Here is a 13,506-nt window from a genome sequence, read left to right as displayed (position 1 = left end):
TGCCTAAATTGAAAGTAAAAATTTTTGCATATTTGAAATCTTTTTCTTTGGCAGATACAGGCTTTTCAGTCAAGACTACTCAGCCATTTTTCTTTTGATTCACTCTGTGATGGACAGGGTTACTGATTCGGCTGCTTCTTATTTATCTAAAATTTGCTCAGATTTTTTCAGTAGATCTTTTGATAAAAGTAGATGAAATATAAGATGATAAATACTGATTTTTGAGCTCTGGGGGCATGTATAGTGAGATAGACTCTTGGCTGATAGTGAAAATTTGTGGTGTTTGAAGCCCTTTAAGAGTTGACATTGCAGAATGTTCTGTGCGGACGTCAGCCTATTACATTCAAATGGGCAATGGTCAATTGTTTCATTTTTAAAATTACAAAACCTGCAAAGAGGGAACTGTGCCACTTGAATTAGGGAACTGATATGATAACACCTCAAAATTTAGCCCATTTGAGCCAGACAAAATTCTATGATAAATCTTGGAAATGTGCTTGTTGGGGAAATGCAATAGGATTGGATTATTCCTATGTAACAACATCTCTGATAATTTCTGTTGGTGAATATCCCTAATGAGGTTTGGCACTGGGAATTTCTTCTGGGTATTGACATAATCATTTGCAATGCCTCTATACATGGATAGATTTCTTAACCAGTTATGCAGAGTATGAGAGCTATTAGTTCAATTTTTGTAAGATAATTAATTAAAATAAATCTTTATCTTTCATTTATAGTTGATAATCCACCCTCAGTAAGGAGAAACTTGGTGTTTGTTGGTTTCCTAAGACCAAATGTGAGATGGATTATATCATTTTGTGTTGTTTCAATTTTTGCATATGGGTATTAGCACAAGCACCATAAACAATGAAGCCATAATTAATATGGGGTCTTATAGGTGATTTATAAAATTTGAATAATGTTTTCTCATGACAGCTCCAAGGTGTTGATAGTAGTCTTTTTATTATTCTTATTTTTTCTAAGGTAATTTTTAATTGTTTGTGATGTGAAGGTGGAAATTGAGTTTTGGGTCAAGCATGAGGCCTAGGTAACTTATTTGATTGTCCTCTTGAATAATTATTCCATTTAGAATTAGCCTTGCATTAGGATTATTTTGCTTGTGGTGGAATTGGATGATTTTCAAATTGGTCGATGCAATGGATAAATCAGAATTTTGAGAAAACTTTTCAAATTGGAAAGGTGATTTTTGCAACTTTGAATGTGCAATCCCAAAGGTTTTGTCAGTTGCCCATAATACCAGATCATCAGCATAATGTAAATTGGTGTGTGGGAAGTTCATGTCCTAGAGGAATATGGAATAGAGGAGGCAGCTCAGGACTGTACCCTGTGGAAGACCTTTGGTTATTGCAGTTTTTGGTTAGAAGGGTGAACCTACAAAAACAATGGAACTTCGATTTTCTAGGAAAGATTTTATAAAGGATACAAGCGGGGGGGGGGATAATCAAAGACTTGCAAGTTTAACCAATAGAATCTGGTGATTAACATTGTCATATGCCTCTTCAAAGTCTAGTAATGCAGCAATTAGGAAATTATTTTGGATAGGAATTCATGTATTGCTTCTTTTTTTTTGTGTGTTCTAGTAAAACTAGAACAGAATATTTTTGGCACTGGATTGGTTTTGGCTTGTAGGGCTTATGGAGTTTCCTTTGTCCAAAAAGGAATATCTGGGCCAAGATATTGCATTCTTCTCTGAGTGTGAATAAGAAAGACTCGCTTGACTTTTCGCCATTGACATCTGGTTTACTCAGTTGGGTGACATCAGCAACTGGGTACAGGTTACCTGTTCTGTCAGAGAGCCCTTCATTTAGCTCCAGAATAGGTATTTCTGGAGGGATACACAACTATTTTTGCTGGATTGTGGTTTGGAGTCCATAGATCAGATTTTATTGGGATGTTAAGAAGAGATTTTAAATTCAGCAATATTTCTGCTGATTTAGCATTTTGGAGGGATATTAGCAGAGATCCATCATGGTTAATGTTTAAATAGAAAATTGATTTTAATAATTTGAAGAATGCAACCCTTAATTAAGCTATCTTATTTATCTCAAAGGGGGTATCTGGATAAATTTTAAGGTAAATTCCAAGTTTTTGTCAAGGAGGAATTGAATCATGACAAGGGTTATTTTTGATCAGGCAGATTTTTTTTTCTTTTTTTGGAGCTCCTTGATAGGACATGTTGAAATTCAATTTCATTTTCATCATGGATAGTGACAAACGCCCCCACTTTCACCAATATCTTGTTCATTGATTCATCATGTGAGCTTTGAGATAGTGAGCCTGACCAGCCAAGATGTTGAACGTTTTTGATAATCCTTGGGTATAGTCCAGGGGGGACTTTTTGGGGGTTGTTCTATGCATTGCCTATTGGGATAAGGTTTAATACTAACAAAAATAATATTATAATACCAGACTGTCTGCACTCTTACAAAGGGAGGACTTCACTATCCACAAAAAACCACAGTGTGGTCCAGAAGTTGGTTTGGTCCACCATTGGTTGGGTTGACTGCTGATAAATTGAGATAAATATCACAAGAAATTTTATTATAAATTTCTTAAAGCGTTGCTGTTGCAGTTTAAAATCAAAGAGTTATTGTCATCAAGTAATGGCTAATTGTAGGAAAAGCCAAGACAGATAGTCCAATTGAGTGAGAGGCAATTCTGGCATGAACCGCCCTTATTAGGATTTATTAAAAATGATGTTAGTTCACTTGTTAATAGATAGATAGGTTTATCTATTATTTGTCCATGCGTCATTCCTAAGGCAATAGAACTAAAGTAGATTTTCATAGAGCTAAGGTAGTCACAGAACTTGTAGTTTTCCAAGTGTTTGGTTAAATAGTACGGGTAAACGGCGGGACAAATTGTGCCTCTCTTATTGGACCTATCCTTGTTTGTTATTTTTTTTTTAGCAAGTCATGCCTGCTTAGAGTCTCGGGCAGGGTGACTAAGAATTTAAAATTAATATGGGACCACCTACCTATACAAAACTTGCCTACCTATGAAAGAAAGAAAAGTTTGATTTATAAGAAAGAAACTTCGCTAATAAATGAGATTTGGCCTTTAATTTTTTTGGGGGAAATAGGGGGTTTAAATTTTGTCCTGACTCCTTAATAATGACCCCTGAATCACAAAGGCCGTAAAATAAATATTTGAAACTACTAAAAATACGTTAGCCTAAAGAGCGAGGTATTACGAGGAGTTGAACCCCTCATATGCGTAATAATTTCTGTTCGCTTTAAGTTTTAATACTGCCCCTTACTTTCAGTTGAAAAAACTTTTCATATTTTTTTTTTATTTTTTTTTTTTAATAATGCTAGAAAATCTTACGCCCGTTTCATTGAAATTTTCTTTCCCCAGGACAAATTCCTCTATGGAAAGATCCTCCCACGTTGATGGGGGAAAGATCCCCCATCAAATTCTCCCCCCTCCCAAATCAAAAAAATCCCTTTGAAAACGTTTGTGCACTTCCTAATAACCATTACTATATGTAAACACTAGTCGAAGTTTGTAACTTGCAGCCCCTACCACGAGGACTTTGGGGGAGTATGTCGGCCCCAAAGACATAGTTAATAGGTTTTTTAACTATGGTGCATAAAATGGCTATCTCAGAATTTTGATCCGGTGACCTTGGGGGAAAAATGAGCTGAAAAAAACTTGAAAAGAGCACTAGAACTTTTAATTTCCGTTATAATGAGCCCTCTCGCGACATTCTAGGACCACTGAGTCAATACGATCACCCCTGGGAAAAAAATAAACAAAAAAATAAATAAACACGGATCCGTGATGTCTTGTGGCAAAAAATGCAAAATTCCACATTTCTGTAGATAGGAGCTTGAAACTTCTACAAGTAGGGTTTTCTGATACGCTGAAACTGATGGTCTGATTTTCTAAAATAAGGCAAACTTTCTAAGGCTCGTAACTTTGGACGGATCATACTAAACTTAATAAAACTTATATATTTAAAATCAGCATTAAAATACGATCCTTTTGATGTAACTATTGGTATCAACATTCTATTTTTTAGAGTTTCGGTTACTACTGAGCCGGGTCGCTCCTTACTACAGTTCGTTACCACGAACTGTTTGACCAGGTCGCTCCTTACCACAGTTCGTTACCACGAACTGTTTTATATTAACGATCTGTTATTGTTACCTGGCATTAAACAATAAACTGTATCAAAAATATAGCTCGATCCTACCTTCTAGGGCTATTATAAAGAGTGATTGAGAAGGATGGGTTTCGTTTTACAGATATGGGATGGTGGGTTGGCTGAAAATTGGGCTTTTTGGCAGTCTAATTAGGACTAGTGGAAAAACAGGACGTTCTCGAATGGGGTAGCAAGAAGTCACAAGGAAAGTTTTAATGAAATTTTCTAGGAAAGTTAGAAAGTCACAAGGAACTTCGGATTGGAAAGGCAACTTTTGGGTCAAATGTTCAAATTTTCCAAATTGTTCTGCAAGTGAAAATAGGGAATATAGTGTATTTTGAAGAAAAAACCGAAACTCTTAAATATCTTCCCTGCCAGTATATATATTTGTAGTATATGTATATAATTTGTAGTTATTATATTGATTTTAAAAATAGATTTGAAATCTTAAGCCAAAAATTGATATCAAGAGGTTTTTCTGCAAATAAATTAACTTGGCAATTTAAAAAATTTAGTTTTCATTATAACGAACTTTTAAATAAATATCAAAAGAATTATCTGGAAATACTTAAAGAAATTTTCAACTAATTTCGGAGGTTCGAGAAATGATGACGCAGCGCCATTAATTTTGAATTGTGTTTCTAATAGAGTGGATTTCTTAAAAAAAATAGCCACATGGTAAAGATGAATTCTATAATTGTTTAGTTCATTCAGGTTTTTTGCAATGTGTTAATATTTGTGATTTGGTAAAATTTATCATATTTAGTTTACCTATTGTTGCTAAAAAGAGGGATATATTAACAGGATAAGCTTGTTTTGGTGTTACTTGGTTGTTTTACATTTCCTTTTTTTTCATAGGTATGTATTTTGGGGGCGATACCTGACACGGGGATGCCATGGATATTCTGTGGTAGCCACAACACTTGGCTGGGTAGAGAATTTAATGTGGCGAAACCCTATAGGCAAGTGTATTCAAACAGTTCGTGGTAACGAACTGTAGTAAGGAGCGATCCGGCTCAATAGTAACCAAAACTCTAAAAAATTGAATTTTGATATAAATAGCTACATCAAAAGAATCGCATTTTAATGCTGATTTTAAATATATAAGTTTCATCAAGTTTAGTCTTAGCCATCAAAAGTTACAAGCCTGAGAAAATTTGCCTTATTTAGGAAAATAGGGGAAAACACCCCCTAAAAGTCGTAGGATCTTAACGAAAATGACACCATCAGATTCAGCGTATCAGAGAACCCTACTGTAGAAGTTTCAAGCTCCTATCTACAAAAATGTGGAATTTTGCATTTTTTGCCAGAAGACAAATCACGGGTGCGTGTTTATTTGTTTGTTTTTTTGTTTTTTTTTTTTTTTTTTTCCCCAGGGGTCATCGTATCGACCAAGTGGTCCTAGAATGTCGCAAGAGGGCTCATTCTAAGGGAAATGAAAAGTTCTAGTGCCCTTTTTAAGTGACCAAAAAAATTGGAGGGCATCTAGGCCCCCTCCCACGCTCATTTTTTTCCCAAAGTCAACGGATCAAAATTTTGAGATAGCCATTTTGTTCAGCATAGTCGAAAATCATAATAACTATGTATTTGGGGGTGACTTACTCCCCCACAGTTCCTGGGGGAGGGGCTGCAAGTTACAAACTTCAACCAGTTTTTACATATAATAATGGTTATTGGGAAGTGTACAGACGTTTTCAGGGGGATTTTTTGGTTTTGGGGGTAGGGTTGAGGGAGGGGGCTATGTGGGAGGATCTTTCCTTGGAGAAATATGCCATGGGGGAAAAAATTCAATGAAAAGGGCGCAGGACGAATCTGGTCACGTTAGAAAAAAACGTCAAATTCAGAGCTTAATATACAATGCTGGGTGTTCGGAGCCTCTCTATTATGGAGTATAATTTGAAAATAACACAACTATACGAGCGATAAAACATATATACCACAACCATAACTCAACTAACGAAAGAACTGCTAAGAGATAACACAACTATAAAGCGAAAACAGGTGAAAACTAACGGGAAAATAAACGAACTAAGAGATGGAAGGAGCCCAGAGAAAAAATATAATCATTTTTCAATTTTGAGCCTAACTTCCGCAAAGGAGTAATAATGTGAGAAGCCCCGAAATACCGAATTATTTTCTTTTCAAACAGTTCGTGGTAAAGAACTGTAGTAAGGGGCGACCCGGCTCAATAGTAAACGGAACTCTAAAAAACGGAATTTTGATGCTAAAAGATACATCAAAAGAATCTAATTTTCACGCTGATTCTAAATATATAAGTTCCAATTAATTTAGTCTTTGTCATCAAAAGTTACGAGCCTGAGAAAATTTGCCCTATTTTGGAAAAAAGGGGGAAACATCCCCTAAAAGTCATAGAATCTTAACGAAAATCACACTATCGCATTCGGTATATCAGAGAACTCTATATCAAAAATTTCAAGCTCCTATCTAAAAAAATGTGGAATTTCATATTTTTTGCCAGAAGACAAATCACGGGTGCGTGTTTATTTGTTTGTTTGTTGTTGTTTTTTTCTTTTCCCCAGGGGTCATCGTATCGACCAGGTGGTCTTAGAGTGTCGCAAGAGGGCTCATTCTTACGGAAATGAAAAGTTCTAGTGCCCTTTTAAGTGATAAAAAAATTGGAGGGCAAATAGGCCCCCTCCCACGCTAATTTTTTTCCAAAAGTCAACAGATTAAAATTTTAAGACAGCCATTTTGTTCCGCATAGTCGAAAACCATAATAACTATGTCTTTGGGAATGACTTACTCCCCCACAATTCCTGGGGGAGGGGCTGCAAGTTACAAACTTTGACCAGTGTTTACATATAGTAATGGTTATTGGGAAGTGTACAGACGTTTTAGCCCAAAAAAAATTAATATACTAATTTCATTTCAATAATTTATGTGCGGAGAGCCAAAATCAAACATGCATTAATTCAAAAACGTTCAGAAATTAAATAAAAAAAACTAGTTTTTTTTAACTGAAAGTAAGGAGCGACATTAAAACTTAAAACGAACAGAAATTACTCCGTATATGAAATGGGTTGTCCCCTCCGCAGTCCCTCGCTCTTTACGCTAAAGTTTGACTCTTTGCCACAATTCTACTTTTTAAAACAATTAAAAACTTTAGCGTAAAGAGCGAGGGACTGCGGAGGGGACAACCCATTTCATATACGGAGTAATTTCTGTTCGTTTTAAGTTTTAATGTCGCTCCTTACTTTCAGTTAAAAAAAACTAGTTTTTTTTATTTCTCCTGATGAGCTCTCGTGTTGGGTTATTGCCTCTGAATTATTGGTCTTTATTGTTTCTATTGTTTGGTAAATGACGACTTATACTTATTGACGACATGACTGCCTGTCCATGGATTATTCTTTATGGTTGATTGTGTATGGCTATGCGGTTTGACCTATGTGATTGTATGGATGAGTAGGGTTGAGGCCTCATTCAAGTGCTGGTCTATATTAGTCACTAATTTAGGAAAACAGTTTTCCTTTTCTCCTTCTGTCTCTTTCATGTGTGTTTTTTTTTTATGTGTTTGTGCTGTTGCATTGGTAATTTCTCTTTTCATGATTTATATATATATATATATATATATATATATATATATATATATATATAGATATATATATATATATAGATATATATATATAAATATATATATATATATATATATATATATATATATATATATATATATATATATATATATGTATATATATATATATATATATATATATATATATATATATATATATATATATATATATAAATATATAAATATATATATATATATAAATATATATATATATATATATATATATATATATATATATATATATATATATATATATATATATATATATATATATATATATAAATATATATATATTTATATATATATATATATATAAATATATATATATTTATATATATATATTTAAATTTGTTTTCCCTGTTTTAATTTACGACTTTTTATCGTTTGACATTTTTACGGATTGCAATTTTATGAGTTTAAACTCGTTTGTTATTTGTTACTGATTGACATTCACCATTTGAAAAAAAAATTTATTGACACTAAAGTTTGAAGTTGGCTCTTTTGGGCTTGTGATAGCCGTTTGCTAGAAATAAATATTATCTAAACCGTAGTTTGATAATAATGTGATAAATAACCCGTGAAAAATGATAAAAGAAGAGCCAGAACTTGAAGGACGAAATATGAGATCTGAGTATGAAGATGAGATTGCTAAAGAAATAGCGAAACAACTGCCGATTATTCTATATAAGCTTTAAATTGTTGTTAAAACTAACAATAGTGAAATTAAACCAACCCAAGCAGATACCGTTGGAGTGTTCTTATGTTTTGGGATGAAAATATCTTTTTTAAGCTATCGAACATTCTTTCTCTATAGCAGAAAAGACAATTGTCAAGCATTACTAAGGTACAAGTTGTATTTGTTGTAACCCAGAATAATTCCCCATCCTAATAATTTTTGATAGCAGTAAATCAATGACCTAAAATGAAATACAAAGAAAAAACTTACATGTGGCGAATCACGACCTTTTCATAATTCTCAAAAAGGTAAGGTAGATCCACAATCCAGCGTGGGCCTTTGAGTAGGGCTGATCCCAAATTTCTTCCAGAAGTGATTACTTTCATCGCAAAAGGGGAATTTGTTCCACTTTTTTCGGAACTTGATTCTTCGTGAACCGAAGTAACTGTTAAGCCTTCTAATAAATAATTTGGTAACTGCGATCTGGCTCTAGCAGGATAATCTAATTTCAACTTTTCACGATGGGCTCGCACATTTGGCAAATTGAGCCCTCGCTTATTTCTTTTTTTCTAAATTTGTTTAAACTAAGGGGTTGAATTGTTTCTTGGAAAGGCCTTGGACTTGAGACTGGTTATTGACTGGTTTGGTAGTTTGCTTTGGTAATTCTACAGCAAGACTCGAGTTTTGCTATAACAAGTTTAAATACTCTGGGGTCATTTTGTTTCATTTACATTAGTTATTAATTAAATTGTTTTATATATCTTTAATTCTTATTCCAGTAGGGAGATTAGGCGAAATTGTACTTATACTACAACATAAAGCAAAATTGTACTTATACTACAACATATAAATTTGTCCTGAATTGATTTTAATGGTACAATAATAACCAAAACGACAAATCATTCTTTTTAAAATAAAACCTTTGCTTCTTATTCGGCCCTTGTGCTGTCTTACAATTTATCTCTAGGATAAGACGCTGCTTTGTCTCATTTTATCTTTTCATGCTTCCTTTTTTTGTTTGTTGCTGCTCGTGGGGTGCTGAAACACCATAAAGAGATTCTTAAGGGTCCATTTGAAATTAAATTGCTATATCTACCTGCATCGTATGTGCAAGTGTCTGCTCTAATTTCAGTCTCTGAAGATATTTACAGTAGCTTAGAGTATTTTAATATATTATTTTAAGTTAATTTGTTCGCCGCTTTATTTATATTCTGAAAATCATTTTGTTTATTATTATTTCAGGTGCAAAGGGCTGTGCTAAAAGTATTTGCCACAATTTTAACTGGTACAGAGGGACAAAAGCAAGAAGTTCTTGATGTAAATGTTCTGATGTATTTCCGAAGTTTATTACAACATCCAGAAAAAAAATAATCAATGTAATTAAGTATTGCATTTTTATTTGAATAAGATGTAACCAAGGTAATTGGGGCAATTTATTTCGGTTACCTTCTGTAGTGGCTCAGTACACCTGCTTTATATCTACCACACCCAGAAAAATCTGATCAAATTTTATGATAGGGAAATCGTTCAGAATAATTGAAAGCTCCAATAGATATGCATCCGGGAACGAAATGGGCCTCACAGCCCCTGGGGCAAGGGCTGTAGAATATACGAGTTACCAACTGTTAGCCTATAGCTTCAGTTTTGGCTCAAGTTGATGGTAGACTCCTAGTGGTACACGATGTAGGCTCCAATGTAGGCACCCAAGAGAAATATATATATATTTCATTCGATATGAGAACCATATGACGCCGATGTTGAGTCTGAAGGTACCCATTTAGAGCTGGCACCCATTTATAGGTTTACATAGACTACAAAGCCCGTTTTTTAACATGGAATTTTTTATGCTTCAATTTTTGTTCTTGCGCTTTAGTTAAGTCAAGAAAACGGGTTTTCACATTTAATTTCTGCTCTTTTTTTTGTTATTAAGGATGTCCAGGGAGTATAACCAAAAACAATATAGTAAAATGACAGCAATTAGGGTAGGATTTCCTACTGAGATTGGTTCGACTCGAAAAATAGTAGTCGAAAAAGGAACTTTTCCAACTTTTACCCTCTCTACACCTTAAGAAATATGTTCTAATTTCCCGCCTCTAAGGGTTAGACATGTACGTTTATGGACAATAATATATTTGAAAATACTTTCCTATCATATCTACTGCTGCTACTACCGCTAACTACTAACATCTCACCGCAGCTAAGGCCAACACAACTACACACGCTCCTCCTTCATCCCAATCCATTCGAAGCCTCCCTCTTTACAGCCTCCCATGAAGTTTTAATTTTCATCAAATCTTCAATTTTTTTATTTCTGATATATACTAAAGAATAATTATATCGAGAATTATTATAAGAATTATCATGTCTACTACGACTACTACTGCTAACTACTAGTAACTCACTGGAGCTAAGGCCAACACAAAAACACAATGCCCCCTCCTTATAAACTCCCATGAAGTTCCAATTTTCCTCAAATCCTCAATATTACCGATTTTTGATATATACTAAAGAATAATTATTTTGTGTACTTATCGGTTATATAATAGACACTATAAAATTTCGATCACGAATGATGCGAGCATGACACAAGAAACTGGTCAAGCAACTTCTTTATACCACACAATTAACTTTGGTTTGGTTGCAAAATAAATTGTAGCTATATTTTATTTAAGCATTTAGTTTGTATTTTGGTTTGGTTTATGCAAACAAATTCAGGCTATATATTTGCACATTGGGGAGAGGGGCGTTGGTAAGGCATAGCACATATTAAATACAGCAATGGTTATTTTACGCATTTAATATATGCTATGCTTTACAACACCCACCTCCCTAATGGGAAAAATATATAGCCCAAATTTGTTTGGAAACTATTATATATTCATCATAATTTGTTCCATTTCATTAGCATTAATCGAACTTCACTTCCAGAGTGTCTATTATATAACCGATAGTATATTATTTTGTCCTAGAGCCAATATGCAGTTTTTGTCGAACAATCACCCTGAAACAGGAAGAAATAGAACATACCATCTCTTGTAAAATATCGTTTCCCCCAGCTGTTTGTTGAGGAGCTTGAAAACCAGCACACAAATATCCTCGCTGTTTACTGCCACAAGTTTTTTTTTTATTAAGGTTCACTTACTCTTTTAGGGGGTTTTTGCGTATGTGCATATTCTTTTTTTGTGGAAGAACAAGAAATAACGGTAAATTTGTGCTGCATGAGGCACACAGTCCCTTTTGCAAAGTTCTTGAGCTTCCATATGATGGATAGTCAGGCAGTACACCCTCAGTACTAAAATATTATCCATTTGCAATAGTCTTATATGAATGTTAATGCACACGCTAGAGATATTAAAGTAAAAAATAAATAATTTAATATTCATTCATTTTTGGCACACTTATTTTGCGTAGTCAAATAAAAGAAAACAATGACATTAGACAATAGGGCTAAATACTTTCGTCTTTTAGCTAACATTAGTTCTTTTGAAAACAAGGCAAGAATTGGAAAAATGAGGGACTACATCCCAGGAAGCTTAGAGGCTAATTAGCCAAAACTAATGACTGAAGGGTTTTTGTTAATTGAATTGTTAAATTGAATGTTAAACTCGATATCCAGCGTTTGATTTTCCAATTCTATCCATATTTGAAATAATAGGTTGTATCTAAAATTGCCAGGCTCAAATCTTATTTATGAAAGCTTGTGAAACTATATATTTACTTTCGAATGAGTACTTGTTCAAGTTCTTTAACCAGATGTTACAGTCGAATGTTTGATTGCCACTTGTAACATCAAATTGTCTGCCACTTTAGTTTGTAGAACCCAAAATTTTTCTCGCCAAACCCCAAAAAATGTATTCCAAACCTTTGCCCTACTTTCCTTTTTTAATTTATTTTAAGCCAAACAAAATGAGGTGAGGCTCTATCTCCCTAACTCAAGGGCCAAGGGTTAAAATTCCACACGCAGAAGTTTTCAGACATTTCAAATCTCATGATATATTTGTTTGATTCTCCATCTCCAATCGTCTTTGAGGTAATTACTTTTGGTAACACGACCACAATCAACTCCTTGTGTCACATATTGTAAAACTTGACTTTTTTTCGAATGAGCAATAATTCAAGTTTTTAAATTTGATTTTCAGACAAGCAGGTATACAGGGAAAATAAAATAGAAATAGCACTCTAAATCAAATGATCAAGCAGGTAAAGGTTCGTGCGTAAGGACTTTTAGGCACAAGAAATCTAATTAGTGAACGGTTGGTTTTTGAACTTTTCCCCTTTCTGGAATATTGGATTTTTGCTACGGTGACAAGACCACAATCAAGTTTTGAGTCATTTTTTTTTGTAAAACTCTGGATTTGCTTTCAAGTTCTCCCAACAAAATGTGATCTTTTACATTTTTTTTTTACTTTCATGTCTGAGAAGGCACACACTTGGGTATCAAAATATAAAAAGCGAAGTTTTAACCTCATTCAGGTATGACTCGCCTCCTCCCTTTGGGTTTTTGGTTTCCAGACTTTTCTTTATTTTTTTTTTCAGTATGCTTATATGGTTCTTTTAAAATTTGAGTTTCACCTACTATGGGATGGTTATCGCTCTTAGTTAGGCTGCAGATTCAGCTACAACCATGGCATAAGGAAACGGTTACTTTTGCATTTAAACATGAGTTTAAGCCAAAAATCATTTCCTATTACAGCAAAACTGGTTTCAAAATTTGTCAGAATAATCTGGGCTGTATGAATTGAATAGTCTATTTTGAATGGATAAGATATAGGATGAATGAACCAGAACTATGGTTGCCATAGAAATTTTTTTTGATAAAGGCGAGCTTTTTGATTAGCTTTGGATATGACCCTTAGAATATAAAACAGCATCTTCCATTTGCGCTTTAATCATTACTAGAGAGTGGTGGAGATTTGGCACGTCCTATACTCCTCTGGAGCAAGAAATTTTTTTCAATGCTGTTTTATTTCTATTTTACTAATCAGTAAAATAATAAAAAGTCTGAACAGAACGAAATGTCAGGGATTTTTTTTAGTAGACTTTAAAACCTTAACATCAATAGAGAGTGGA

The 13,506-nt window shown here is 33.9% G+C and overlaps 1 long non-coding RNA gene across 1 annotated transcript in view; it reads left to right on the top strand.

The window, feature by feature from the left end:
- LOC136037709 (uncharacterized) overlaps positions 1-13,506 on the top strand; it is a 70,868-nt gene that overhangs the window by 43,855 nt on the left and 13,507 nt on the right. The window contains exon 2 of the long non-coding RNA XR_010620026.1: positions 9,679-9,812. This is a non-coding gene — a long non-coding RNA (uncharacterized LOC136037709). The remainder of the gene's footprint in view (positions 1-9,678; positions 9,813-13,506) is intronic.

The sequence above is a fragment of the Artemia franciscana genome, chromosome 17 (assembly GCF_032884065.1).
Source record: "Artemia franciscana chromosome 17, ASM3288406v1, whole genome shotgun sequence".
Taxonomy (NCBI): domain Eukaryota; kingdom Metazoa; phylum Arthropoda; class Branchiopoda; order Anostraca; family Artemiidae; genus Artemia; species Artemia franciscana.
Note: the sequence above shows the minus strand (reverse complement) of the source record. Positions and strands in the feature narration are given on the sequence as shown.